Source organism: Microtus pennsylvanicus, chromosome 11 (assembly GCF_037038515.1).
Source record: "Microtus pennsylvanicus isolate mMicPen1 chromosome 11, mMicPen1.hap1, whole genome shotgun sequence".
Lineage (NCBI taxonomy): Eukaryota > Metazoa > Chordata > Mammalia > Rodentia > Cricetidae > Microtus > Microtus pennsylvanicus.
In genome coordinates, this window is record NC_134589.1 from 49,629,842 (window position 1) to 49,657,593 (window position 27,752).

The 27,752-nt window shown below is 47.3% G+C and overlaps 1 long non-coding RNA gene across 2 annotated transcripts; it reads right to left on the bottom strand.

Annotated features, from left to right (window-relative positions):
• Nucleotides 1-4,922: 4,922 nt before the first annotated feature.
• LOC142831965 (uncharacterized) lies at nt 4,923-27,752 on the bottom strand. Of its 2 annotated transcripts, XR_012907088.1 has the most exons (5): nt 27,679-27,752; nt 27,422-27,537; nt 26,694-26,853; nt 6,235-6,300; nt 4,923-5,171 (listed from the first exon to the last, which is right to left on the bottom strand). It is a non-coding gene; the product is annotated as an uncharacterized LOC142831965 (long non-coding RNA). The 2 variants fall into 2 exon arrangements; XR_012907089.1 differs by lacking the exons at nt 4,923-5,171; nt 6,235-6,300 and adding an exon at nt 16,397-16,783.

Below are 27,752 nucleotides of genomic sequence, written 5' to 3' on the forward strand. Positions count from 1 at the left end.
TCCCAAACATGCTTTAGAGGGTAAAACGACAGAAATAACCTGAAACACGACAGCCCAGTGCCCTAGGGATCGCCATTTTGGTGGTTCCATCAGCTCTGCTTTCCTTGTTAAACCATGCATTCCCAAATCCTCCCAGAATTCAGATCAGCCTGCTTTAGGGTCAAATGGCAAGGCATGCATGAGCTCAGATTCTGGTTTCAGAGAGCCCAAACTCACAAGCCAAGTCCCACATACTAGGTGCATGAAATTGGAAGACACAATGTCACTGAGGCTCCATGACTTCATCTACAATGATCATCTCAACCCCGGGGACACGGAGGGGAGTAAATTGAGCTAAATGAATGCAGTGTACTTAGACTACCTGGCCCATGGAGAGTTCCCTAAGCCCTGTTTCCTCTCATTATGCAAGTGCCCTAGTGCAGAATTTGGTGTGATATGGTAGAGCTTGCTGTTTGTATTGTGATTCTGTCTAGACCTCACTGTTGAGTCTGCTCTCACTCCCCAGGGTCTTCCACTTGCTGGCCATGAGGGCTTGGATCTGATGGGTATGAGCCATATGGAGTCCAAGTACTGAATGTGTGCTCAATTCAGTAGATGCTCCTGCTCCCAGAATCCCCAGAGCCAGGAGGAGCAAAGCATCTCCTTCCCTGAGTCTGCATCACTGTTTGCTTTCCAGTCAGCCTGTGTCCGTGTAGAGAATACCCATGGATTTATGCTGAGAAAGGCTTCACTGAAGAGTTCACCAGAGAGTGAAGAAATAGCAGTTATCAGTTTGGAAGAAAAGCAGAGGGCGCTGTGCCGGAATGCTCCTGGAGACTGACCAGAGTCCCACCTGAGGATATGCACACTTGCCGCAGCTCCTCTGGTCCATTTCACAGTCTTGGTAGGGAATGGCCACTTTTGGAGCCACCAATTCCCACTCCTAACAGTTCTGGGCACAGGACATCCTGGGACATAACAGCTTTTCGAAGACTGATACCAGACATGGTCCCCTTGGCTAAGAACCTGGGGAGAACCAAGAAACAGAAGCACAACCCAGCCTTACTGAGAGTCAGGGAAGCCAGAGTCCCCGGGTCCACCAAATTCATGCAGAGAACAGAGACTGTCGCCACCTCACTCTGAGCTAACCTGCTTTTCTTCACCAGAAGTACTCCTGGTGGTGGAGCAGACACATGGGCATCAGAGAAGACACAGGCTCACATTTCTTAGTAAAAGGTAGGAATGAGAGCTGTGAAAGTAGGAAGACCCGAGTTCAGATCCCCAGCAACTTTGCCAAAGCCAGAAGCTGGGAAGCCTCTCTGTAACCAATGGGGCTCATTGGGCGAGCCTGCCTAGCCAAACTGATGAGCCTGTCTCGAAAGATGAAATGAAGACTGGTCAATCCTGAGTTTATTATGCTAAGTGAAATAAACATAAAGGCAATACTGTGGCTCCACTTGTGTGAGGTGCTGAGAGACATCAGCCTTGGGCTGTGGGGCAGGTGGAGGGACAAGCTGGGAATTTGTATTGATCAGGATGGAGTGTCAGTTATGAACGATAACCTGGTCTGCAGGTAGACGGTGGTGACTGTCACACAACTGTGGGAATATATTCCATAACACTGAATGGTGTACTCAAAATTAGTGACCAGGTACCTGGATCCCAGCACATGGAAGCTGAGGCAGGAGGATCTCAAATCCAAGGCCAGCTTGAATTACACAGTTCCAGACCAGGATAAGCTACACAATGAAACATGGTGTCCAAAACCTGAGGTGGGGGGTGTCCCAGATGGAGCCCAGTGGTAGAGCACTTTGCAAACCAGACAGGCCCTGGGTTCCATGCCCAGCCCTGTAAAAACACGAAAACTAAAACCAATACTGGTGTCCCTAAGATCTCGCTGACCATCAAAGCTCCAGCTGGTGATCAGCGCACCTTGCCCTCAGCTCACCTTTCCTTGCTTTATCACGACAAGCCTTACAGCCTCCGACCTTTTCCCTGTCAAAGACAAAACAGTGCATCACTGTGAACCTGTGGACATCCTACAGCAACAGAACCAGACCTTGAGTGGCCACTCTTATCTTTTTCCCTCCCAAAACTGTCTCTCCACGTGGAAGATCTGGGTTTTATTTTCCCACTAATGAGGGCTGCGCCAACAACTCCTGAAGCACAATTAAATGAAACACGATCAATAAAATATTCGGGGTCAGAAATTGGGGTTCAATCTGAAGATCTGAAAAGCGAAACAGCCAGTCACTGGCTCTTACCTCGACCTCAGTCTGAAATGGTGATCCTGCCTCCCGGAATCTCAGAATGAGACTGTGTCTGAGAGCTGTCTCCCCCGCCTCTTGCATCTTATATTCCTGTCTATGGCTGGTATTGAAGGCATGCACCACCTGGATTAAAGGTATGCACTGCCCAGTTTCAATGGCAACTAGTGTGCTTACTTGGATTAAAGGTGTGTGTCAGTATGGCTACTGGGATTAAAGGTGTGTGTTACCATAATCTGGTCTCTAAGGCTGACCAGGGGGACTGTTTTACTCTCAGATCTCCAGGCAGTCTTTACTTATTAAAATACAATTGAAATGACACCACAAACTCCCCCTAGAGCACAAATGTTACCCGAATGAGAAGGTTGTGTTAAGTACTGGATTCTTTCACCCTGTAACAGGAGACATCCAAAAGTAATGTCCAGCTTGTTGTCCTCCTGCCTTTCTGTCTCCCCAGTGCTGGAATTACATGTGTGTGGTTTTAGAGGGTGATGAGTAACTGATTACTAAGTGCAATGTTTGACTAAAAATGCATAGCGACCCTGGAACCAGGTGGCGGAACAGTGAGGTGAATATCAAGGCAGGTAACCCAGAGAATTCCTGGTATCTAGTGATCTGCCATAGGTCTCTGTTTCCTGATTGGTTTGCAAAAGCTGATTCTGGGGAGAACATGGGAGCTAAACAGGTTGCCTTGACCTATATTCTTCTGTTACATAATAGCATCGATTGTCTGTATGTTCCAAGACATCAGAGCTTTTCTTTTCTCCTGGATACAACTAAAACATCCACTGCTTTTGAAAGAAGAATAAAAGGAGAAGCCCCACCACACTAAGAGTGTTTGTCTCTAAGCAGGACTCTGTAGGTAATTTCTCTTCACCGACTATCCTGCATAACTTCCCAGCCTTGCCACCTTTACCTGCTTGTCTTCTCCATGCTCCACTTTTCCACTGTATTCTGACCTGAGTCCCCATGAGGTCAGGGGCCTTTGTGTCTATTATTCTGCACCTCAGACATCCCAGCGCCCAGGAAGCCCTCAGCAAGTACCATTGAAACAAAAGGATGTTCTCACGAGAATCTTTATAAATAAGGAGGGAAACCTACTCAGGGAGGTTAAGCCATGTGTTCTTTAGGCTCAGTCCCAGAGCTGGGTCCCTGACTGCTAAAGGACACAGACAGTCTGTCAACCCCACCCAAGGTCACGTCTTAGTCTCCGTGCTTGACTTTCAGTTCCCTGATCTGAACCCTCACTCCTGCCCTGGGTACACACTCAAGAGCTGCCTCCTTCGCTTCAGGCCTGTACCCACATTCATTCCTGTCCTGGAACATTCTGCCCGAGGCCTTCCTGGCTGCTGACTCCTGCACATTCTATGTATCCAGTATGCAGAGTCTTGTCCATAAGCCTGATCTTATTCTCTGCTGTGTTAGGCTGCCCTGCTCTAGGTCCCAGGCACCCTCACATCCCTCTCATCTTCCCCCGCCTCTCTTGATGGTCAACGCTTGCCTACTCATCTCTCTCCTTGCACCTGTCCCCACTGCCCTCTCTCCATCCAGACAAATAGCCCTGAACTCAGGAGATCCCATTTACAGGGGCTCGGCATGGGCACTGATCTTACCCCTGGGTCCACAACCTCACTGTAGGCAGCCTCCTCAGCAAAGGCCCAGTGCCCACCTCAACTCGGCTTCTTATCCTCCTCTTAACACTGGACAGGAGCTCTTGCAGGCTCTTTGGATACCATCCCTCTCTTGCCTGTGGATTTCTTACACTCCTTCCTTGTGAGTCGGGCACATATCCTTAGATGACCCTTTGGGACCTACTCTCACCCTGGAATTCTTGGGAACACATCTCTCAAGAGAGCATCTCTCTAGACCGCCTGTTTGATTCTCTGCAGAACTGAGACCAGGCCCTGAAACCTACACTTCCCACATCATGAGCTCTGCAAGGTAGGGTCTGCACCTCCCTCACTGTCAGGCTCTGTCTTACTCTGCTCTTCTCTCTCTTCCCTTCTCTACTCAAGCCCCAAGAAGTAAGTAAGTGATGACTTGCAAACCTTTCCTATATGCCCAGCGCTGCTGCCCACTCCCTGCCACTAATAGCACTGCCCTTCCATAGCCCCACTGCGGAGGTCACAGCTTCTCTCCCATTCTTCCTTTGGCCAAATAGAAGAGATGGAGGAAGGCTGAGATTTAGGCCCAGCTACTCGAGGACCACTCACCTCCCTATCTGAGGATACCACTCCTGCTGCTGGGACCCACCTGCCTCCACAGGCTGGTTTCTCTGTACCCTTCAGCATCCCCTCCCCTATCCTTCTGCAGGAAGCTCCCTCCACTTCCCACAAGCTGAACTACTCACCTTGCAGACTACTGTCTTCACCAGGGCAACAGTGGATCCTCTCCCAGAGGCTCCCTGTGCCCCAGCTTTGGCCAGTAGATGCCCCTTAAATACTTAACAAATGAGCTCCCCCGGGATGGAGCAGAGGGCTTGACTCTCACTTTTCCAATCTGGAAAGCTCTCTCCAGCAAGACAAAGACCTCACATAACTCAAGGATATAAATCGACAGTTTCAAAGGCTTAATCCTCCCGCACTCACCACAAACCCATACACGCACAGAAATAAATACGTTTCTTTTTTTAGGAGGAAAAAAGAAGGCATTTCATGGCATCATAAACATTGCACTTTATTTTTCATCTCACGGAGCCTGTCTGGGTTTGGTTACGCTCGGGAGCCCGACGAGGACTCAGAAGCCAACTCGCACATGAAAAATCGCGTCGCTGCCGCCACTGAGGCGCACAGAGGAGCAGACGTGGCTCTCGGCGTCCATCTGTGTGTGTCCAGCGGTCATCAATCATTCCTGGAATGGGACCTGCGTGGGTGGAGCGGCACTGTAGTCCTCGGTAAATGGCAAAGAGATCTGGTGAAATAGAGGCTGTGAGGGCACGGGGAGATGTAAGTGAAGCAGAGTTAAGAAAGCTAGGACATTTTCAGGGTCTTTAAACCTGAAGAGCCCCGGAGCCCCAGTGCTGGCCTGGTTCGAGGTCGGCCTTGTACTTTCTGGGTCCATCAGAAGTTGGCAATTCAGACAGTTTGTGTACAATCCGTCACTCAGCCATGCCTCCTTTCCTTTTTGGCCCTGAGCTGGAGATGGGTGTGGGCCAGCCCTGGTCCCTCCCTATCTGAAGTGGCTGGATTTGGCTTGACAGTTTGATGCAGACAAGGGTGAGCTAGCTCGAAGTTCAGAAGATCTGGACTCTCAGGCCCCACATGAGTAGGCGCTCCTGTTCCTCTGGTGAGATGGCCTATGAGAATGGCCACCGTAAAGAGCTTGGCAAAGGCGACTGTATCAGAGAGTCATGCTATGTGTTTACTGTGCCCTAACACCTGTGCTGAGGGGCTGACCCTCCATATGATATTTGAGGCTGGTCCTCTTTGGGAGATAGAGCTGCATGAAAGTGAGATCCTGGTCTGAAGTGTCCCACTCTTCCTACAGAGCTATGAATAACTGTCTGCTAACCATAGATAGGGAACTGACCACAGACCCAAGTTCCGAGACCACCAAAATTGAGGTTATTTACAGGAGTAGAAATGACTCAAAGACAGGTGCGTCACCACAGCCCATCACAGCCTGAGTGACTGCTCATGAAAGCTGAAAACCAGGGACTCCTTGCACAACCTGTAGGCAGCTCAACAGGCTAAAGACTGTCCTCTCCAGATGCGGAGTAAGAGGAACACTCCTCCATTGCTATTGGTAGTGCAAACTTGTATAGCTGCTGTGGAAATCAATATGGCGGTTTTTCAGAAAATTAGGAATCAATCTACCTCAAGACCCAGCAATATCACTTTTGGGTATATACCTAAAGGAGGCACACTCACACCACAAGGGCATTTGCTCAACTATGTTCGTAACAACATTATTTGTAAAAGTCAGAACCTGGAAACAACCTAGGTACCCCTCAGCTGAAGAATGGATAAAGGAAATGGGGTACACTTACACAATGGAGTACCGCTCAGCAGTGAAAAGCAATGACATCTTGAAATTTGCAGGCAAATGGACAGTCCTAGAAAATAATCATCCTGAGTGAGGTAACCCAGACCCAGAAAGACAAATATAGAATGCACTTACTCATAAGTGGATACCAGACATAAAGCAAAGGAAAACCAGCCTACACACTAGAACCCTCATCCAGAAACAGACGGAAGCAGATGCAGAGATCCACAACGTCTGGGCCGAGCTCCTGGAGTATAATTAAAAAGAGGAAGCGATAATATGAACAAAGGGGTCAAGACCTCGGTGGGGAAACCCACGGGATCATCTGATCCAAGCTAGTACTGGACTGACAACTGAGGAACCTGCATAGAACCCCACGTACAGGTGACAGTCGTGAGGCTTGGGTGGTGTATGGGGCCACTGGCAGGGGGACCAGGATCTAAGTCTAAGGTATGAGCTGACTTTGTGGAGCCCGTTCTCTATGGGGAGAGATCTTGCTCAGCCTAGGCATGGGGCAGGGCGGGGGCGGGGACGGGGAGGGACCTTGGTCCTGCCTCAGTGACATGATGGGACAGACTTAGTTGACTTTCCATAAAAGGCCTTACCCTCTCTGACAAATAGATGAGGGGTGGGTGGGAGGAAGGGGGGAGCAGGAGTAGAATAGGGAGGAGGAACTGGAATTGGCCTGTAAAAATAAATAAATATCAGAGGCCTTCAGTACCAGCCTCAGTATAGGGCTCAGAATAGGAAGAATAAGGCAAGCGAAGATCTGAGGGTAAAAAATAATTAACCGAAGTATGTTACTGCTACGTGTTCTTTATTCCTTTGCATGATGATGCAGAGAGGAGAAGAAGAGTAAGGGGTGATCTCCACAAGGTTTCAAGTTTTTATAGGCAAAGACAATGATAAAATGCATATCAAAATCACAAAAAGGGTGGTAAAACCTGACAAAGCAGCACTTGGGAATAGGTGACACCACCCAGGAAAGAGCCAGGATCCAAGGGGAAATACCTGACATTCACCCATTCTCCTCGTCCAATTTCTGTCATAATGAGTTTTGGGGACACCCAGATTTGTTTGTTAGCAAAGGTGGGGCATGCTATGTTCCTACTCAGTGCCTGTCTTCTTTAGAAATTTCTATGTGGTCTGTTAGCAGGTAATTTTGTGGGGTGACGCCATGTAAATTTGGCGGTTAGAACAAAGAGTGAATGCTACCACCCTAAGGCCTCCTGATATGGGGGAATGGAGCAAGGTCATTCATTCCATTGCCCATGCAGGAGAAGTTACACTGCTGAGGTGTTTTGGGAATACATCCCATTTTGAAGGGAATTTCATTGCCTCACAAGGTTTCCACAGATAAGACAGCAAAGTCCCAAAAGATGAGTGTTCCCATAATTCTGCAAGTGGGCTTCCTATGGATTAGTCTATTGGTCTGTCAGCTGTGTAGTTACTGTATAGTCTTATGGGCTCCAACAAATAAATAAACAAACAAAAATGAATAAATAAAATTAATTATAAAAAAATAAAAAGCAAAAATAAAAAAAGAATGTCGTCTTCAAGTGGTTCAGTTGGTCTGAGCCTCTTCCAGACAGCTCATCTGGTCTCTACTTCTTCCAGGCACAATGGCTGGTCTGAGAATGGCCCTTGGAAGGCATGCCAGCTTATATACGCTTGAGGAGGAAGGGGCCTAAAGAATTTGATCAGTTTCAGGAGATTTCTTGAACCTTTGAGTTGTTTACTTTCTGGGCTTGATAAGCTTCCCTGAAGAATGGCATGCTTCACCTCCCTTTAGAACAACTTTGTATCCTGAGGGACTTCCCTCAAAGCTGGACAGTTTTATCTTAGAGGAAATTAATTGTTAGAGCATACCTGTGGTGGTTTAAATGAGAAATGTCTCCTGTTGGCTGGGGTATTTGAACACTTGGTTTGGGGACATTTTGGTGAGGTAACCTTGCAGCTGGAGCTATGTCACTAGGGACAGGCTTTGAGACTGGATAGATTCACTCTGCTTTCATTTCCTCTCTCAGATTCCTGCTCCTGGCACCATGCCTGCTGCTTGCTGCCATGCTTCCCCCTCCAATGGACTCTTATGCCATAATTGCTTTTGGCCATGGTGGTTATCAAAACAGAAAAGTAAGATACAGCAACCTATAAGAAAAGACCAGATCCCGGACGAGCCCCCAGATGCCGGGTGGTGGTGGCGCACGCCTTTAATCCCAGCACTCGGGAGGCAGAGGCAGGCAGATCTCTGTGAGTTCGAGACCAGCCTGGTCTACAAGAGCTAGTTCCAGGACAGGCTCCAAAACTACAGAGAAACCCTGTCTCAAAAAACCAAAAAAAGAAAAGAAAAGAAAAGACCAGAAAGTTGGATCTCCCTTCGTGTATTGTGCTAGTCAGTTTTTTTTTGGGGGGGGGGGGTTGTTTTGTTTTTGTTTTTGTTTTGTCAACTTGACATAGGCTGTGATCAGCAGGGAAGAGAAAACCTCAATTAAAAAACACTCGTATTAGATTGCTCTGAAGGCAAGTACATGGGCTGTTTTTTTGACTGATGTTAATGTGGGGAAGGCCCAGTCCACTGTGATCAGTGCCACCCTTAATCAGTTAGGGGGTCCTGTGTTGTATACAAAAGCAAGCTGAGCAAACTTTGAGAAGCAAACTAGGAAGTGCTATTCTTCCCTGGTCTCTGCTTCAGTTCCTGCCTCGAGGTTCCTGTCTGAGTCCCTTCCTTGGCTTCCCGTGGTTATGGTCTGTGATTGGAATATGTAAACCAAATAAACCCTTTCTTCCCCAAGTTGCTTTTGGTCACAGTAACATAAAGCAAGCTAGGACAGTCCCACGTTGGAACACAGTGAGGACATGGGTGTCAGTAGGCCAAGAAGAGTTACTGATGAGGGCCTCTTGATTCTGGATATTTGGACTCCTGAATTGTGAGAAATCAATCACTGTGATCAAGCTGTCTTTATTTTTTGGTTGTTGTTAGGGTGTTTGGTTCTGACAGTTTAAGTGACAGAAGACAGCATGCCAGGGCTCCTTCACACTGTCAAGGATATAGAGCATGCGCCCATAGAAGAAAAACATCTTTAGGACAGACTTACAGAAACCTAAGTCCTGTGTCCCCCGTGGTGGCCCACCTTGTGACCTTGTGTTCTAATCTAATCTTTTTATAAGGACATCAGTCAGACTGGATGGAGGACCATCATCCTAAAGCCCCCCCCCCCCCTGCTTTGTGTTAATCATCTACCTCTTATACGTTCTTGTTTCCAAATACAGTCACATTTGACGAGCTTTTTGTCAGAGTTCAACCCATGAACATTTGGGAAGATGTAGCTTCCAACAGCAATACTTGGTACACACCTCTTCTTACAGGGAAAGTGGGAGTTGGATTTTGTCTCTTTCATGCATACTATGTTGGTCATTCACATTTCTCCAGACACACTGGTGGACAATGTCTATTTGAGCATGTGCAGACTTTATGACTCAAGATTCCCACTCCCACCACAAATGGTACCCTGTGTTCACACCACAACAGACATCAGAATGGCATTGAACTGGAAACCACTCAGACATTTAGCAGGAGTCACATGGCTAAATATCGTGTAATGTGTTCAAATGATGGAATATGAATATAGCAGCATAGCAGCTTGGGTGAACATTACAAGCACATGATTGAACAAGAAAGCTGGACCAGAAAAGTAAAGGTGCCGGTGCCATCCACACAGAACATACAAACAGGCAGTGCTGAGGAAGGCATGGTACCAGCAATGCACACGATGCTTATGCCTCGAGGGTTGGAGGTGCAAAGAAGCTAGAAGAGCATACAGAAATGCCCCATTTCTTCGTCTGCAGCCTGGTTCAACCCATGTCAACTCTGAAAACTCCACTCCACACTAAGGAGGAGAGAAATTGGACACAACACCTGGTGTTGACTCCTGACCTCTGCACACATGTACACACATGCACCCATACACACATGCAATGTTTTATCAGGGCTGGTGCAATGGCTCAGCAGTCAGGAGCACATATTATTCTCCCAGAGGATCCCAGTTCTGTTCCCAGCATCCACGATGCTTCCAACCATCTGTAACTCCAGCACCACAGGATCTGATGCCCTTCCCTGGCCTCTGTGGACACTTGCACAAACATGCACATATCCCTATTCGGGCACACATACATACGCATACTTTAAATTTTTAAAAATCTTTTAAAATGTGTTTTGGGGAAGTTGTAGAAAGATGGGTAATTCTTCTGGATGAAAAAGCCTTGTTCTATGGTGACTGCTGTGGTAGTTTGAATGAGAAGGACCTGCCTAGGCTCATGTGTTTGAATACTTGGTCCCCCAATGTGTGGAATCATTTGGGAAGGATTAGGAGGTGTGGCCTTGTCAGAGAAGATGTGTTACTGGGGATGGCCTCGGAGGTGTTAAATGTACATATCCTTCCCAGCTATCTCTTTCAGCCTCATACTTGTGAATCAAGATGTGAGATTGCAGATCCCGCTACCATGCCTTTGCTCCACAATCATGGACTCTAGTCCTCTGAAGCTGTAACCCTAAGTAAACTCTTTTAGAAGTTGCCTTGGTCATGGTGTTTTGTCACAGCAATAGCACAGCAGCTAAGATTACTGTATAACAGGATTGTAAAGAAAACCCAGGCCCCTCTCTCTTTTGCCTTTGACAGCTCAGTACCAATTGATGCTCAGCCCAGGGCCATCACTGTTGATCTCAAGCCACTGGAGCCCGATCTGAACTCTCCTAGTGCCTGCCCCTCATGGAGCACACTCCGCTTCCCCAAACTCCAGGGCTACAGAGACTGGCATCTGGTGCCTGACTTGCTTGCCCTTGACATATCCCTTTGCTGGAACAGGCTTGTGAATAGAAGCACCGTCCCAGTCCCAAGGCAGAAGGCAGATGGCACGTTTCTGCTGCTCTCCACCCCTGAGTGCTGCTGCCTGTGTGTGCCCTCCTTTATAATTTGTGAGACTGACACCTGCTCCCTGACCCTGATCCTCAGGAGGAAGCATGCTTTCCACTGACCCAGATTCTGCACCTTTGACTGTGAATAAAGAAGTCAGATTTCTGCCCCCAGAGACTGACGCTTTGCAAGATGCTCGCTCAGATCAGATGAGAGAAAGAAAACAGGTCTGCTCAGGGTCTGAGGTCATTCTTTGTAGGAAGAATGCTGCCCCTCTGGCCAGAGAGAGGCTGTTCTCCTGGGCAGCCTTGGGAAGAATGCATCCTGCTCAGTTTCAAGGTGCCCCTTCTGTTTCTTTTAAAAGCCTTATGGAGGTCTAATTTACCTGCCATAAAATTCACCAGAAACGGGCCCAATTCCCTGATCATTGGTTTATTGCAGAGCTGTGCAGCCAGCAGCACAATCCAATTTTAGAGTGTTCCCATCCCTCCCCAAAGGGATGGCTATGCCATTAGCACTCACTCTATTGTTCCTGCAATCTACCTCCAAGCCCCACCAACCAATAGCCTCCTTTCTATTTCTGTAGATATGCCCACTCTGAACCTTTCCTGAAAGTGGTATCATATAGCATGTGGGGTTTTCTGTGTGGCTTCTTTCACTGAGCACAATGTGTTTGATGCTCATGTGTCAGGGCTTATATCAGGATTTAAGTCCTTTTTATTGTCATGTACTATTCCATTATATCACACTTGGCTTACTCATCCCCCAGATCATGGACACTTGGGCACTTCTACATTTTCAGCTGTTCTGAATTCTACCTCCATGAACACATGCACACAGCACCTTCTATGTAGACGGCATTTTTTGTCTCTTTATAGATAGTCTATTTTTATTTCTCTAGGGTAGATGCACAGGCGTGGAATTTCCAGATCGTGTGGGCTGTCCTCAGGGTTGTGAAGAACCGCTACCGTGCTTCTGCAAACCGCCACCTGTTGTGCTGCACGCTATCAAGACTTTCCATCGTCTGGGCTTGTTTCTAGCCATCGACGTGGGTATGGAATGGTTGCTTCATGTGGTTTTCATTTACCAGAAGCTGTTTGTGTGTTTGATGTGTTTGTTTTCCTAGGGAGACCTGTTTGTTAAATAATGTATTAACAAGGACAACCCACTCGACAAAGAAGAAAAAAGAGGAGGAGGAAGAGGAGGAGGAGGAAGAGGAGGAGGAGGAGGAGGAGGAGAAAAGGTATATGTGACTCTCTAAGAGACCTAGACTGTCATATTGGCTCTGCCATTTGCTGGGTTGGCTTTATACAACTGTGCATATCAACACCCTGTATAATTAGCTAAACTTCATTTCTGCTATTATTATCCTCACTTCGTAGATGACAAGATGGAGCAGGGCTGGAACTGGAACTCCAGATCTACACTGGAATAGATGCTCTTGCGTTCCCTCCTGTGTCTCTGTACCCAGGTGTGTTCTATCATGCCCATGGAATACGTGTTCCAGCCCCCAGCCATGAGGTCAGGACTCAGAGAACGAGGACTCCTCAGACACTGTCCGACATGCTTTTGATATTAGCCTGCCTCAAGCATGTTCCATCATTTTTCTATTTCAAGACTAGAGGGCCAAGTTCAGAGAAGTCAGCCCCTTTAGCCAAGTTCACTTAGCAGTGCTGACAAACAGTCAGCCAGTCTGGTTCTGAAACCTGGGACCTCACATTTCTGAGGTTATGGTGTTGCTGTTCCAGAAAGGGGGCTGAACTTACTCTCATGAAGCAGAGACCAAGCTGTGCTCCTCCCCACCCCCGTAATGATGAAATAGAAACACCCTTCTCCTCTGCCACTCTTCCGGTCTGATGACATAGAGAAAGAACCATGTCCCCTCCTCTCCCTAATTCCAATGAAACAGAGACACCGACCCCTTCATGCACAACCCATACCTCACCACTGTTCACCATCAGAAAAATAAGTTCTTTGTTATTCTCAGAACAAACCACAGCTACAATGAATCAGGGCCTGACTGGAGCTGCTCTCAGGCTGGCAGGTCTAGGGCCTAAGGTCCCAGTCGGTGCTCAACACTCCCGACACCTCCAGGAACTGGGAGACACTGGACACCTGCTAAGTTGAACCATGCAGCTTAGCAAGATCCCCGGGGCACTCCATGTGCCTTGGCTCCCCATGTGGTCATTAGAAATGAAGAAACAGCCCTAAGAGCTAGCCCCTCTTTGTGCACCTCACTGACCAGTGGGCACCCCGGGGAAGCTCTGTCTCTGGATCAGGCACACTGTGCCAGCCTCTGGCACTTCCCAGGCCTTATTCAGAGCTCAGTAGACACTGACTGTGTGCTAACCTCCTAGATGTCCCTCCCAGGATTCCTCTACCTTCGTGAGGGGAAGCTTCTCTTTCCAAGGAACTTAGCAGCTGGGGCCAAACCTCTAAGACTGTGGGTGGATGCTTACTGCAAGTAGGGTGTAGGCCACATTTTCTCCAAGCCCTCGCCACTCCCTTTACTTGCACCCATTTGTGTCCACCATCCCCTCGACCTGTCCAGTTGCTCAGGGTGTGATGCTGGGAGTCCTAGCTTACATTCTCCCTGGGAACAATGATTTCATGAAACACTCCCACCAGAGATTGTGAGGAAGACATTACAAAGCTAAGTGCTTTGGAGAAAGACCCTGATAAGCCCTGCATTTAAACTTTAAGAACCCTTCGGCTGAAGATACGGCTCTGTAGTTAAGAGTGCTTGTTGCTCTTGTTCCTAGTACCCACATGGTCACAGCTCACCACCTTTCATAAATCCGGTTCTAGGGGATCTGATGCTCTCTTCTGGCCTCTTTAGGCAACAGGCACACAAGTGGTACACAGACTACATGGAAACAAAACACCCATATACATTATATATGAATCTCAATTTATTCAGAATTACCCAAATGAATTGGCTTATAAAATTTCTGCTGTCAAGTAATCAATCCCTATAAATTTAGCATTATCAGGAACATAGGCCAGAAAAAGCAAAAAATCCAATTACCATTGTCAAAGGCCAGTGGGATCCAGGAATCTGCATTTTATCACACTGACCTCCCTTTCCAGGAGACACTGCTCCAGAGGCAGCCGTGCCTCAGAGCCCAGCGCAGCTCAGGAGACCGGCCAACCACCATCTCCTCAGCATGCCACTTCCAAAGTTCACTCCCTGATGCTGTTTGGGTTGCTATAACCCAAAGCAGGAGTCTTGACAGCTTGCTCAACAGATATTTGTTTCTCCCAGATTTAGTCTTGGAAGTTTAAAATCAAAGCCTGGTAGATTCACTGTTTGGTAAAGAACCACTTCCTACTTCAGCAGGCTGTTCTTTCAGTGTATCTTCATGATACAAAGGTGAACAGGTGTATTTGTGCACACATGTGTATGCACACGTGAAGGTCAGAGGTCAAAGTTAGTCATCTTCTGCAGTTACTCTTTACCTTATTTTTTTGGGACAGGGTCTTTCATGCAACCGGGAGTTTTGCTAAGTTGAGCTAACCAGCAAGTTCCAGGGATCTTCCTGCCTCACCCCTCACCCTTCCTAGGCTGGTGCTGTGCACCCCAGCACCATGCTCTTTTACATGGGTGCCAAGGATCTGAACTCAAGTCCTCATGCCTACACAGAAAGTACTTCATTGATTGAGCCATCTCCCAGAATCCCATGGGATCTCCTTCCTGAGGGCATGAATCCCATTTATAGGGTTCTGCCTTCATGACCCAATCATCACCCCCAAATCCTCACTTCTTGATGCTAGTATGTAGGCCTGAAGATTTCAACACACCCCATTGTATTCCACCCTCAGACCCCAAACTGTGTGTCCTCTTTATGTGGAAACTACTGCATCCTAGTAGAACTAAAAGTCTGCACCCCTTTCAGCAATAATCAACAGAACTAAAACTCAAGTGAGCCTTTAAATTCAAACAAGGTCTTGTTTCCTAAGTTCAATGTCGGCCAGGGAGGATGGAGATTCCTGTTCTAAAAGGGGGAAGCCTTGAAGGACAGGGAAGCTGGGTGCAATGGCATGTACCAAAGGAATGTTTGAACCAGGACTTCAAAGTCAGCCTAGGCGAAATAGTGGTATCAGCTAGGCAAATGATAATGATTGATTGATTGATTGATTGATTGATGACACATAGATGATAGATCTTAGATATGATAGACAGATATGATAGGGTAATGGGTCTTGAGAAAATATAAAACCTCACAACTTGAAAGTCATCTTCAGATCAATGCTTTTTCCTCTGGGCCTCTTGGTGGAGGTCCTGCCCCCATACATAGCCATACAGGGTAGAAACCTGTCCCCAAAGTTCTAGGTGGCTCTGCTCCTGTAGCTTTGCTGAATTAGCACAAGGTCACAGCCCTCACAGCTTGGAGTGACCAGCCTGTGGTTCTTTGGTGCTAGAATTGAATGTTAGGCCTCTGCTGTCGTGTGCTCTTAAAGACTGCCTCTCTCCTGTGATCCTGCTGGATGATGGCCTAGCAGAAGCTCTCTAGTTCTCTGCCTGCAGCTTCATTCTTGGACATGTAGGTGCAGGCAGCCCTGTGGCCATGGCTCCATGCCCTGTGGAGATACACATGCTCAGTGAAAAGTCAGCTACCTGTGGCTCCCAGAGTGGTGACTGCCCATACCACACGGGGGCCCACTGAAGCCCATGGAGCTGGAATGGCGAACAGCCCTTGTGGCCTCTCCTTTGAAATGTTCTTGCAGTGTCAGGATCCCCTATCCAGTGGTTGCGTCCTTTTATTGATAAATCCTACCATATTCCAGATACGTAACTCATTTGAAGTGAAGCATAGCACTTACTGCAAAGAGCTTTCTACAGTGAAACTACCCCCTTTCTGCATTTAATATCTCAAGTAATTGATACATGAAATTCAAATTGATTTATCCATCTTAGTAACACTTTAGCTCTTTCAGCCTAACTCCAGTATTTGAGATCGTAATCAATTTATTATAATTGCTGGCGACCACTAAACTTGTCAAACTATGAAATGGCCTGAACTTTGAGTTTGCTTTCTAACGTTCGTACAGAAAAGCATCTGACTGCAACTAGCCATTTGCTCGTCTTTTTTTCTCCCCAAATACTTTAAATTTGATGAGTTTATTTTGGTATATAAGCATAACAACTACACTCACTCAGCACTATGCTAAGTGCTTTACATAAGATTTCTTTTCTAAAATAGTATTTTTATTTATTCTTTGAAAATTTCATGCATTTATACAATGTATTTTGATCATATCCCTCTACCATTACCTCCTTCCATCTCTCCCTAGTGCCTCATACCCATCACCCTCCCAACTTCATGTCTTCTCTTTGTTATTAATAACCTCCTATGTGCAGTTAATGTACCGCTATGTACATGGGTGTGGAGTTATCCACTAAGGCATGGCTATGTCCCCAAAGGAGAGTGAGTTTCCCGTGTTCAGCAACCATGTACTGCTAATAGCTTCTCTGCAGACCCCCCAGTCATGCTGGGATTTTGACTGGCTTGATCCTATGCAAATCTTGTGCAGGTAATCACAGGTGCTGGGAGTTGATATGTCCAAAAGCCACGGCATAGCTCTCCTCTTCTGTCTGCTCTTACACTCTTTCCATCCACTCTTCCGCCATGTTTCCTGAGCCTTGGGTGGAAGCAGATGGATAGAGATGACCCATCCACAACTGAGCACTCACAGTTACTTACAGTCAGCACTCGGACAGGTTATGAGTCTCTGCATTAATCGCTACCCAAGGCAAGAAAGAGATTTTTTTAATCGAAGTTGAGAGCAACCCAAATCTATGGGAATAAGCAGAAAAATTTAGAAGCCTGTTTGACAGCATAACCATTTAAAATGACAACAACAGCAGGTTGTCCATAGGGCCTATAATCTTCCAACCATGGGCTTTTGACCAGGTTTACAATACCAGGCTGTAGTAATTGGAGTGGCGGGGCTGCGTCCCCAACACCCCAGCCGCCTGCTCGGCTAGCTTTTGCCCTGAAATAACAACACACAAACTGTATTCATTTAAACACCGCTTGGCTCATTTCTACCTAGCATCTTCTAGGCTAACTCTCGCACCTGGACTAGCCCATTTCTTATCATCTGTATAGCACTGGTCTTACCGGGAAGATTCTAGCCTAAGTCCATCCTGGGTCGGAGCTTCATAGCGTGCATCTTCCCTGGAGCGGGGAGCATGGCATCTCTCTGAGGCATCTGCTCTGGAGAGGAGAGCTGTCGAGTCTGGCCTCACTTCCTCTTCCTCCCAGCGTTTTGTTCTGTCTACTCCTCCCACCTATCTTCTAACCAATGAAATGGGCCAAGGCAGTTCCTTTATTAGCCAGTGACCTTCCTCCATCACCAGGCACGAATTCTCTACTGGGGAACAAGCCTAACATCCAGTCAGATGGCAGCTGGTTACTCCATAGCTGTCATGCCAATATGCACTAGTGGGTATATCTTGCCAGGCAGGTCAGTATTGCAGCATGCTGGGCCCAGTGTGTGAGACTATACTGTTCCTCCCCAACAGCCTGCACAGCACCTTCTGGCACTATGTAAGCTAGATATCAAATCAGGAGTTACCTGTCAGTCAGTGTTGACTTCACCAAGTTCTGCGTTTAAAGTAATATTTTAAGCAATAGGGTTTTTTCCATCTCATTATTTTAAGCAACCACAAGTTATAGCAATAGTTTATGTTGTTTGGGTTGCTCTTGGGCCTCAAGTGCATGATTCTTAAGCACCAATCTCTGGCTCCTATTTAGATGGCTGGATCACCAACCCTTTTATCAGATGGCCACAAACTGTCTCAAGCTTTTTTTTTGTTTTATCATTTGCACTTTATCCTGGGAGTTCCCAATCTCTTGGTTTGGCTTCCATTCAGGGTTTTCAATTCCGTCTTAGAATCATTTGTCTTTTCTTGCATCATACTATAAGCAGTCAGGAGATGCCAAGTCACTCCTTCAACACTTGCTTTGGTATTTTCTCAGCCAAATTCCCATCCAATTTGGGTTCCTATAAGTTCTGCCTTCCATGAAACACTCAGATGCACAGACATCTCAGAAAAGTTCCTGGACAAGTGGTAACAAGGCTGGCTGGTCCTCCCTGGTCAATAACATTCTCATTTCAATCTAAGGCCTCATCAGAATGGCCTGTGCCACCTACTCTGATAGGAATGTGTGCCCCAGAGTTCAAGGGTTAGAAACATGGTTCCCTGTGTGGCACTAGCTAGAAGTAGTGTTAGTGAGAGGAGTTCGGGCTGTGGGAATGCCACTTTCATGAAAGGAGAAATGATTTAAAGTGAAAAGGAGCTGTTACCATGGGAGTGGGTTCCCTGTTGAAAAATTCAAGTTCAATACTCATGCCCTTTCTCTTGCCACCTTCTCATCATGAGACGAAGCAGCAAGAAAGCCCTGGCTGATCTCTGGAACCCTGACACTGGACTTCCTATCCTCCAGAACTGCAACAAGTTTCTTTTCTTTATGAGTTACCCAGTCCTGGTCCTTTTCTATACAGCACAAACTGACTAAGAACCATCTATGCTTTTACCAACATTCTAGATGTCTCAGATACCCTCTAAGGCCCAGGCTTTCTCTGCAGCTCTCCGTGGTACCTTTTAATTGGTTGAATGATGAGAGAATATAACTTTGTATATATTCTAACCTTTGTAGTCAAATATTGAGGTTCTAGGAGGGACTTTTAAGTTACTTAATCTCCTAATACCCCAGGTTCTCATCTACAAAATGGGGCTATAAGACACTCCCCCATAAAGTTCTTTGTGGGGCTTAAATGAAAGTTCAACATAATGCCTTTACAAAGTAGCCAGCCGTTCATTTGATGCCAGGGGTTATTATTAAAATCATAATCATGGGTGATGGGTTCTCAGGACAGATCTGCATCCCACTGGGTGGTAAAGAGTATCAGTCCCCTGTCACGGCTCCTGACAAAGTGTGAGGTTCATTTTTTCCCTTAATGCAAAGAGACAAAGGCATGTTCTACTTGAGCTCCAGCAAAGAGCTCTCCCAGACCACTCTCGGAAGGTGAAAATGACTTCATTTTCATTCATCTTCCCGGGGCTCTCTCGGCTGACACCGGCAACAGAGCTTTAAGCATTTGATATTGGCTTGTCCTGATTCATTACCCTGGCTTCTTCCTGTACTCCCACTTACACAGGCTGAGATGCGGAGCTTGGCTCTAGATGTTCCCCATCAGAACTCCAAGGTTCCCCGGGCCAGTGGAAAGCCCCTGAGCTGCCTCTTGGTTGCTTGAGTGCCTGCAGCTATTTCCTTCTCTGATTTGTCCTCTCATCCCCCTACAACGCCTGCTCCACAATGTCATGTAGAAATGGCCACCAGGGAACGGCTTTTAAAACAGCAAATTGCATCAAGTGAGGGGGCTGCGCGAGTCCCATCTTCAGCGAGGAATTTCCCTGTTTGGTTTGGCCATCCAGTGGAGCATTAGACAGCAGTTTAATCATTATTACCAGTGCTGCACTGTGACTCTCTGGAGAAGCACTAAACTGGAATGAAAAGGAACTGACATAATTAGTCTGACACAGTTCAATAGGGAACTATTACACCAAAGGTAATGAGCTCCAGTGATATGTTAATGTTATTGTAAGAAATTATGCCAGCGCAACAAAGTGGCTTTGGGTTGGGGGTGGGGAGAAGGGACAAGCTGGGAATTTTCCTAGGCACTAGACTAATGAGGAAAAAAAAAAACAAACAACAAAGCAAGAAGGCTTGTAAAAAGCCTCTTTCCTCTGACCTCCAGGTATCTGTGGCCACTTGGAGCTAAAGATCTGTTACCCAGGGTACCAGGCACAGATGAGGCCATGTAGGCAATGTTGTCACCGTCGATACAGACAAGTAGCTGGATATTTGTTCAACTAGGAAAATAAAAGGATCAAGAGAATTGCTCTGAGCACTAAGAATCAATGGAGGGATCTTGTGATAGCAGTTCCTTGCTGCAGTTCTTAAACACCGCACAGTTTAGAGCTTGGTGTCTGGAAGCAGAGAGACACACTCAAAGAGCAAAGACTCCAATGCCCACTAATTGTAACTCTCATCATGGATCTGAACCCCCATGGCCTCAGCCTCCTCATCTCTGAAATGTACATCAATGCCTGCCTTCAAAGCTGAAGTCAAGCCCTGAATCTCCCGCTAGATAGAAGGGATCCAGTAGGACAAGACTAACACAAGGATGGCTGTTTGCCCTTCTGCTTGGGCAATCTCTGAGGATGCTGCCATGGACCAGAACCTTCTGATATTGACATCAAACCTCAAAGAAGGAACATTGGCACAGTTTGAACCCAGAACATGCCAACATTCCCCAGACCCCAAGAACTCATTCCCATCTTCCATGTTCATGGGAGTCCTGGCTAAGCCCAGCACAGGACATAGCTCAAGTCTGGACTTTTGCCTGGTGCGATTATCTCTAAAATCTGAAGTCTCTGAAAATATGAACAAAAGGAAAGGAAACTAACCTTATGAAAGATAGGGCTCCCCCACACAACACCCCCCTTTTCTCACTTCTCCCCCAGCTAAGAGCCAGTCTTCAGAGGCTAGATTCAGCCCACCATAGTTCTGAGCTATTCAGAAATGAAATATTATGTGTCTTGAACAAGTAGAGAGTTTTTCTTGCTGTTATTCCCCCCAAAGAATACAGTATTAACAACTACTTACATATGATTTACAGTGCATTGGACATTTAAGCAACCTGGAGATTATTTAAGTCATTCAGTGGGATGTCTGCATGTTTTGTGCAAATGGCACCCCATTTTTATGTAAGAGACTTGAACATCTGTGGGTTCTGGTATCTGGGAGGGAGGTCCGGTAGCAACCCCCTAATTCAGAATATAAAAATAAAAGAATAGCACACTGACCGTGACTTATCACTGCCCATGGTTTATATTTATTTCCAATCCATGGCCTCATTCTCCCTAAGCAATCTCTGTGAACCATAGAGCAGGCATATTCTTTGCTCCATTTTACAGATAGGAAGATTGGGGCAGGCAGATTGTCATCTGCACCATGTCACACAGCACAGGGGAGACAGGGAAAGCATGAACTTTGACACCAATTCCCAGAACAAGGGTGATGTCACTGGGATGCATCCTATTTCAGCATGCTGCATCCATCACAAACCTCAGCACAGGGTGCGAGGCATGCTTGGAATGAACTCTTCTTTATATCTTACAAAAGATATATGCCTGCTGGGGTTGTGGGTGACTTAGGAATCAGCCTTTTGTGGTCTGTTTTCTGGGAGAAGAAAGACCACCCTACTCTCCCCTGTCAATACTCTACCTTCTCAGGCCCCTTTCTGCAAGGCCATGCCAACAGCTCTTGCCCAAAGAGTTCAAGCATCCCCAGACAGCCAGCAGCAGCAGGACATTCAACAGTAGGCCAGTAGCTCTCCATGCGTGCACCTCTGAGCAGCAACCTCAGCAATATCCAGCACTTCCTAGACATCCCGTTTCTCAGGCCCCATGGCAGACCTGCTGCTTGTGAGACTCTTGGAGCACGGCCCAGAAAGCTACAGGTCACAAGTCCTCTGGGGCACCTGATGCACATGGACCAGGAGGAGGGCGAACCTCTAGTCTTGCCTCCCCCTCACATGCCATGGGCTAGAGGAAAAGGAGTGAGATCTCATTTGGACACTCCTGTTTTTCTTTCTCCCTCTCACCAGTCTTTCTGCAACTTCTGCCTGGCCCTACCAGTGACTCTGACCCCATCTGCGGGGTGTGTCCCCCCGCCCCTTCTCCTGCTCACAGGACTTGCTCTTCTCTGGCAAGGGAATGGGGTTTCTTTCTGCATCTGGCTCATCCTGTCAGCCAAGAAGGCCTTCTACTCTCTCCCCGACAGTTTAAGGGCAGAGTCATTCTTTGTGCCAAAGAACTGATTTTCCTATGAAGACGTCATGCTTTAGCCTAGGAGGGAAGTATGAGTTATTCTCTTAGTACAGCTTGTCCCACTCACCACGAAATAATGGCAGGCCCTTATCCTATTAGAACAACATCTCCTGCCTCTCTAGGCCTATTTTCACACCCAGAAACCGATATGTGTCTGAAAGTACCTCTGAGTCACCCAGCCTGGCCTGCTTCCTCATTTTTTTTTCCTGAAAGAGGAGGGGTGCAGTACGCCCATTCTCTATTGCTTGGCACACAAATGACAGAGACCGGAAGGGCAGAAACAGGCCCACGATGCTGTCTACCAGTGGACCGTGCCTTGTTGTTCCAGGCCCCATCAGTACCCCCTGGGCAGGGCCTCAAGGTCCCCCATCTCTAACGAGGAACAGCAGAGGTCAGGTTACCAGAGGGTTCTGGGTTCTACTTCCCTGGCCTTTCCTGGACTAGCCTTTAAGGATATGGCCTGCTAGTATCCACGGCCCCTCATTCCTAGCCATCTTCTCTAAACCAAGATGCAATAGCCCAGGCTCAGAGGAGGTAGATTTCTGCAAACAAGCAAACTTCGCGGAGCAGGCCCTGCCCAAAAGTGCATGGAATTCCTGCTCATGGCTGAGCTCACATGTGCATGGTCCACACCACAAGTGCCCCTGCCCCCCTGTCCTCCCCTCCCGCCCCCCGCAGGCCATGAGCCACAGACAGAGCTGACATCCACTCAGCAGATGACAAAAAGCTCTGGTTACTTGCTTGGATAGCAATGTCCCTTACAGAGAGAACATCAGTTCCCCGCCATCCCCTTCCCCACAGTAGCCAGGAAAGCCTCAACCAATCCAGTGAGTCATAGGGGCAGAGATTTTTGTTCCCAAAAATTATCCAATGGCCACCAGCAGAGGGAGCTCACAGGAAGTCCGCCTCTGAGTTCTCCAACCTGGATCAGAGTAGGGCCAATTCCTTGTCTTTTATCACATACCTTAACCAATTTAGGTTGCAAGTGACCAGACATTCTGACTTAAACTTGTTTAAGTAAAAGAAGAAATATATAAGCAACATTTAGAAATAGTCTCGCTGCAGGTGCGGCTGGATATAGGAGATCCAAAATACATGACTGGCAAATGTATATTAAGACTTCTGTGCTCCAGGTATGGCTATTGGTATGGAGACTAAACTCTTACCTCAAGAAGAGTAAGCTTGAGTCGCATAAGATCACCACTGACTGATGCTGCATCCTTCCAGGTTCAAATCCATGAGGAACTCAGAGTCCAAGCAAATGTTCCTGAAGCACTGACTAGCCATGCAGGAGTCACACCCCACCTCCCAGCCTGAAGCACTAAATATGACCAGAGGAGGAGGCTGTCATTGACTCAGCCTCTGATCTCAACGTCCATTCAGACCATTGCAATAGAAGAGAGTAGATAGTTGAAGATGGGATTAATACTAAAATAACATGCAATCTCCTCTCCATTCCTTCTGCCTGTTGGTCTCCTTGCTTAAGGATTGCCTGCCCCCTCTCCCTCTCCCTGAGATGCAAATTCCTCTGATAGACTGAGCCAGCAGAACTGGACTCTCCTTCCGTTCTGGGCTTCATCTACAGTCAAAACAAGAACAAAGCATGCTCAGACACAGAGTGGACAGATTGCCTGTTCATTTCCCACTCTTTGTCACCTCCTCTGTTCCCATAAAATGATTAGTGCTAACAGTTGAATGTGCCCCAAAATTCTTGTGCTGAAGTCCCAGCAACTAGTGTGATGATGGCGGAAATGAAGGCTTTGGGGGTTATCAGGGTTAAATGATGTCATGAAGGTGACACTTGAGATGCAATGGATGTTCTAAGGAGGGACACTGGAAAGGCTGAGCATCCTCTCTCCACCCTGGCAAGCACAAAGAAGAGGTCATACGAGGACACAGTGAGAAGCATCCATCTGCAAACCAGGAATAAAGCCCAGTGCCCAGCCATGCTGAGCTCAATCTTAGATTTGTAGCCTCAAGACAGAGAGGCAAGAACTGACTGATGTCAGAGTCCCAAGCCTGCTGAGCTTCTTGTGGCAATCGGAGGCAAACGATAATGGAACGGACCTCAACCCCTCTGTGTCCAAAGCCCTGAGACCATCTGAAAGGACAACAGAGCTCTGAGGAAAGATGTCTGGTGTTCCAAGCAGCAAGGCATGGAGATAGTGGAGGTAATAAAGGGATAGGGTGGCCCAGTCTGTGTTCCTTCCACTGCAGGCTACATTGGACTGCAGTGAAGAACCCTGCCCACCAACACAGGAGCAGGAGCCCCGGTCCTCAGTCTCCATTTTGCACTTGACTTGCTAGCTGATGCAGTGGGTATCTTCTCCCCTCTGAGCACCAGTTTCCACATCCATAAGGTGGAGATGTAAAACTGCGTATAGTTCATACTCCCTTCCAGCTCAGATGCCCTACTTGTCCTCTGGAGCTGCTGGGACAGTGATGTGGGATTCCCCTCTGTATGCTGTGAATACCATTGGTTAATAAAGAAACTGTCTTGGACCTGCACAGGGAACAGAGGTAGACAAGGAAAACTAAAGTGAATGCTAGGAGAAAGAAGGAGGAGTCAGAGAGAAGCCATGTAGCTCCGCTGGAGATAGATGCCAGAACTTTACCCGGTAAGCCACAGCCATGTGGTGATACACAGATTAATAGAAATGGGTTAAGTTAAGATGTAAGAGTTGTCCAATAAGAAGTTAGAGCTAATGGGTCAAGCAATGGTTTAATTAATACAGTTTCTGTGTGGTGATTTCGGGTCTGAGCAGTCAGGAAACAAACAAGCGGCCTTCCTCCAACAGGACAGTAGCTCTGTACACCCATAGATGTACAAGCACCCATCCTTGTCCATCCCTCCACTCCACTCAGGGTTCTCTGAGATGGGAGCACATATTCCAGGGGAAGCAGCATCTGTTTGTCCCCGCAGAGTCCCTAGCTTCCCGGGGTCGAGCTGCTGATAGAATTTCCAATGCTTAGTCATACTTTTTTGAGTAAATATCATGGTAAAAAGACATGACATTTCCGGGGCCAGTCTTCAGCATTAATAAAAGATTCCAAGAACAGAGTGACCTTTTCACAAAGGATTTGTAAATGCCAAAAACTACATAAAACCTCTCTTTCTGAGGCAGACAGGATTGTCACAGCTCAGCATTTATTCTGCCACATGAGAGGCTGGCTCTGCCTCCTGCCAGATCCTTGTGGTGCTCAGCTTGAGGAGCTGAGGGCATGAAGCAGAGGAGGAGAGAGGAGGGGAGGAGGAAGGGGAGAGGAGTAGATGGAGGAAGAGAATGAAGGGGACAAAAGAGAAAGACAAAGAGAGGGAATGGGACAAAGAAGGGGGCAGAGAAAAAAGGATGGGCAGAGTTCCAGGGAGGCCACCTTGGAAATGTGTGCTCGTGAGCTCAAGGAAGGAGAGAGTCCATTGAGGATCGCTCAGCACTGACCGGGTTCCTGAGTATCATGCATCTAAGTTTGTATTCAACCTGCACATATAGGTATCCAAAAAGAGCTATGAATGCAGACACACCAAATTGTAAGCTTAAGACATTACGAGGTATTGTTTTTTATTTTTGCTTTTGTGACTTATTTGTGACTAGATTATGCAGCTTTTTGACTATAAGCTTTGTAGGGGGCAACATTGTGTCGCAATGACAAAAGGTTGGGCACACCTGACTGCCACCTCTTAGCCACCACCACCACAGGGCCAGCTCTGCACCTCCTGCTGGCCACAGAAAGGTCGCTTGAGTGGCTGGTCCTTGCATAGGAACACAAGCATCCCCTTGCTAGCCTGCATGTGTGCCAGGTAATCAGAACCACAGGGTGAGGATAATAGTAAGGCATATGTAAGGGACACACATTCTGGGAACAGGATCTTCTAATTCCAGGCTAGCCCAAGCCTGTTTCTACATCCATAAGAGGGGCCTTCTTGTTAAGATTAAAGGCGTTAAAACATTATGACATCACAGGATAGAAGACACAGAATCATTAGTAAAGACATTCTTGTTAGTGTGTCATTCCATTCTTCCTTCTGGGGCCCTCTGACACCCTTCCATTCTTTGGTCTTTCTCAACAGGACGGCCAAGAGATTGGAGTATCTTTAGAAGTAAATCCCACTCTTCAGGCCAGAAGTTTGTCTAGTCCTTCCCACTCTCTGAGGCAACTGCCAGGACTTGAGAGGAGAAGACTCTTTGAGGGGGACCTTCTACGTGAAATATGCCCTAGCTCAGATGCCCTTAGCTGCCTCCGTGGGGCCAGAGCTGCACATGAAGCTCTCAGCTGCCCTGGAATGGACGCACTGTGTCATGACACTTGAGAGATCCTTCTTTTTTTCTTAAAAGACCATGCATTATACAAAAGGACGCAATAGTGCACAGCGGTGACATGAGGCAATTGTCCAGTTAAGGAGGACAGAATGGGTGTCAGTGCCTGGCTCAAGTCCTGGCTCATGGTTTTAGAACATGGTCTGTAAAAAACATTTTAACTCAACTGTGACAAGCCAGGCCTTTGGTGGGTCACACTGTGTGTTAAGCAGTGGCAGACTTCACAAAGAGAAGCCTTTACTGTCCCTCTGAGACTCACAGTCATGAACAATGAGTCTCTGCAGTAATTAGCTCTCATGAAACAAAGGAACAAAAAGTTCAAGAGATTTACCGTATCACACAGCAGACTGAAGAGTGGAGCTCATAAACCGACCTCTTCGCCCATTGTTCTGCAGTTCATCCTATGAGAACTGATCTCTGGACCAGTTTCCAGTTGTCTGTAGATGTATAAGAATGTCCAGTGAGACACACGGTGACATCTCCTGTTCTTCCTGGATGGACACATTTCACAGGTGAGGGTGACATGAATTGGAGCATCCAACCAAGAAACAATGGAGAGAAACTAACAAAGGCAGAAAAGACCATGGAAGCACACACAGCAGACCTTGATTGATGGAGGAAGGTCATTGGTTAATTATAATAAAGAAACTGCTTGGCCCTCATAGGTTAGAACATAGGTAGGTGGAGTAAACAGAACAGAATGCTGGGAGGAAGAGGAAGTGAGGTAAGACGCCGCAGACAGATGCTATGCTTCCCCTCTCTGGGCCAGACGTGATGAAGCAAGCTGCCAGGTCAGACATGCTGAATCTTTCCGGGTAAGCGCACCTAGTGGTGCTACACAGAATATTAGAAATGGGTTAGATCAATATGTAAGAGCTAGCCAATAAGAGGCTGGAACTAATGGGCCAAGCAGTGTTTAAATGAATACAGTTTCTGTGTTGTTATTTCTGGTGTAAAGCTAGCCGTGCCAGAGCTGGGCAGGACGAAAAGCAGGCCCACAGCTCCTACTACACTTGATGACTCAGAGGGTGCAGCTGGGGGCCGAGGAGGGATTCTTACCCGTGATGACCTCGTGCAGCAAGAGAAAGAGTAGCTTTGATCCCTGGGCAAGGTGTGCAAGATCAGGAGTCAAAACCCAGATCAGGCCCAATGGAGTGAATCTGAGGAGATAGGACCTGGAAGGCATACAACACAGATCAGCAAGGCTCGCAATACGCAGATTGCAGGCACAAGCCATGGAGATCAAAATCCAGGGAAGCCCAGTGTAGTAGCAACATTGGCAATGAGGGAGGGGGCGCTGTGACGAGTCAACCCACCACAGATTCCCGCTGCCCTGTTGGCAACTTAGATCCATGTAAAAAGCCCAGGGTAGGACAAACAGCTGACGGTC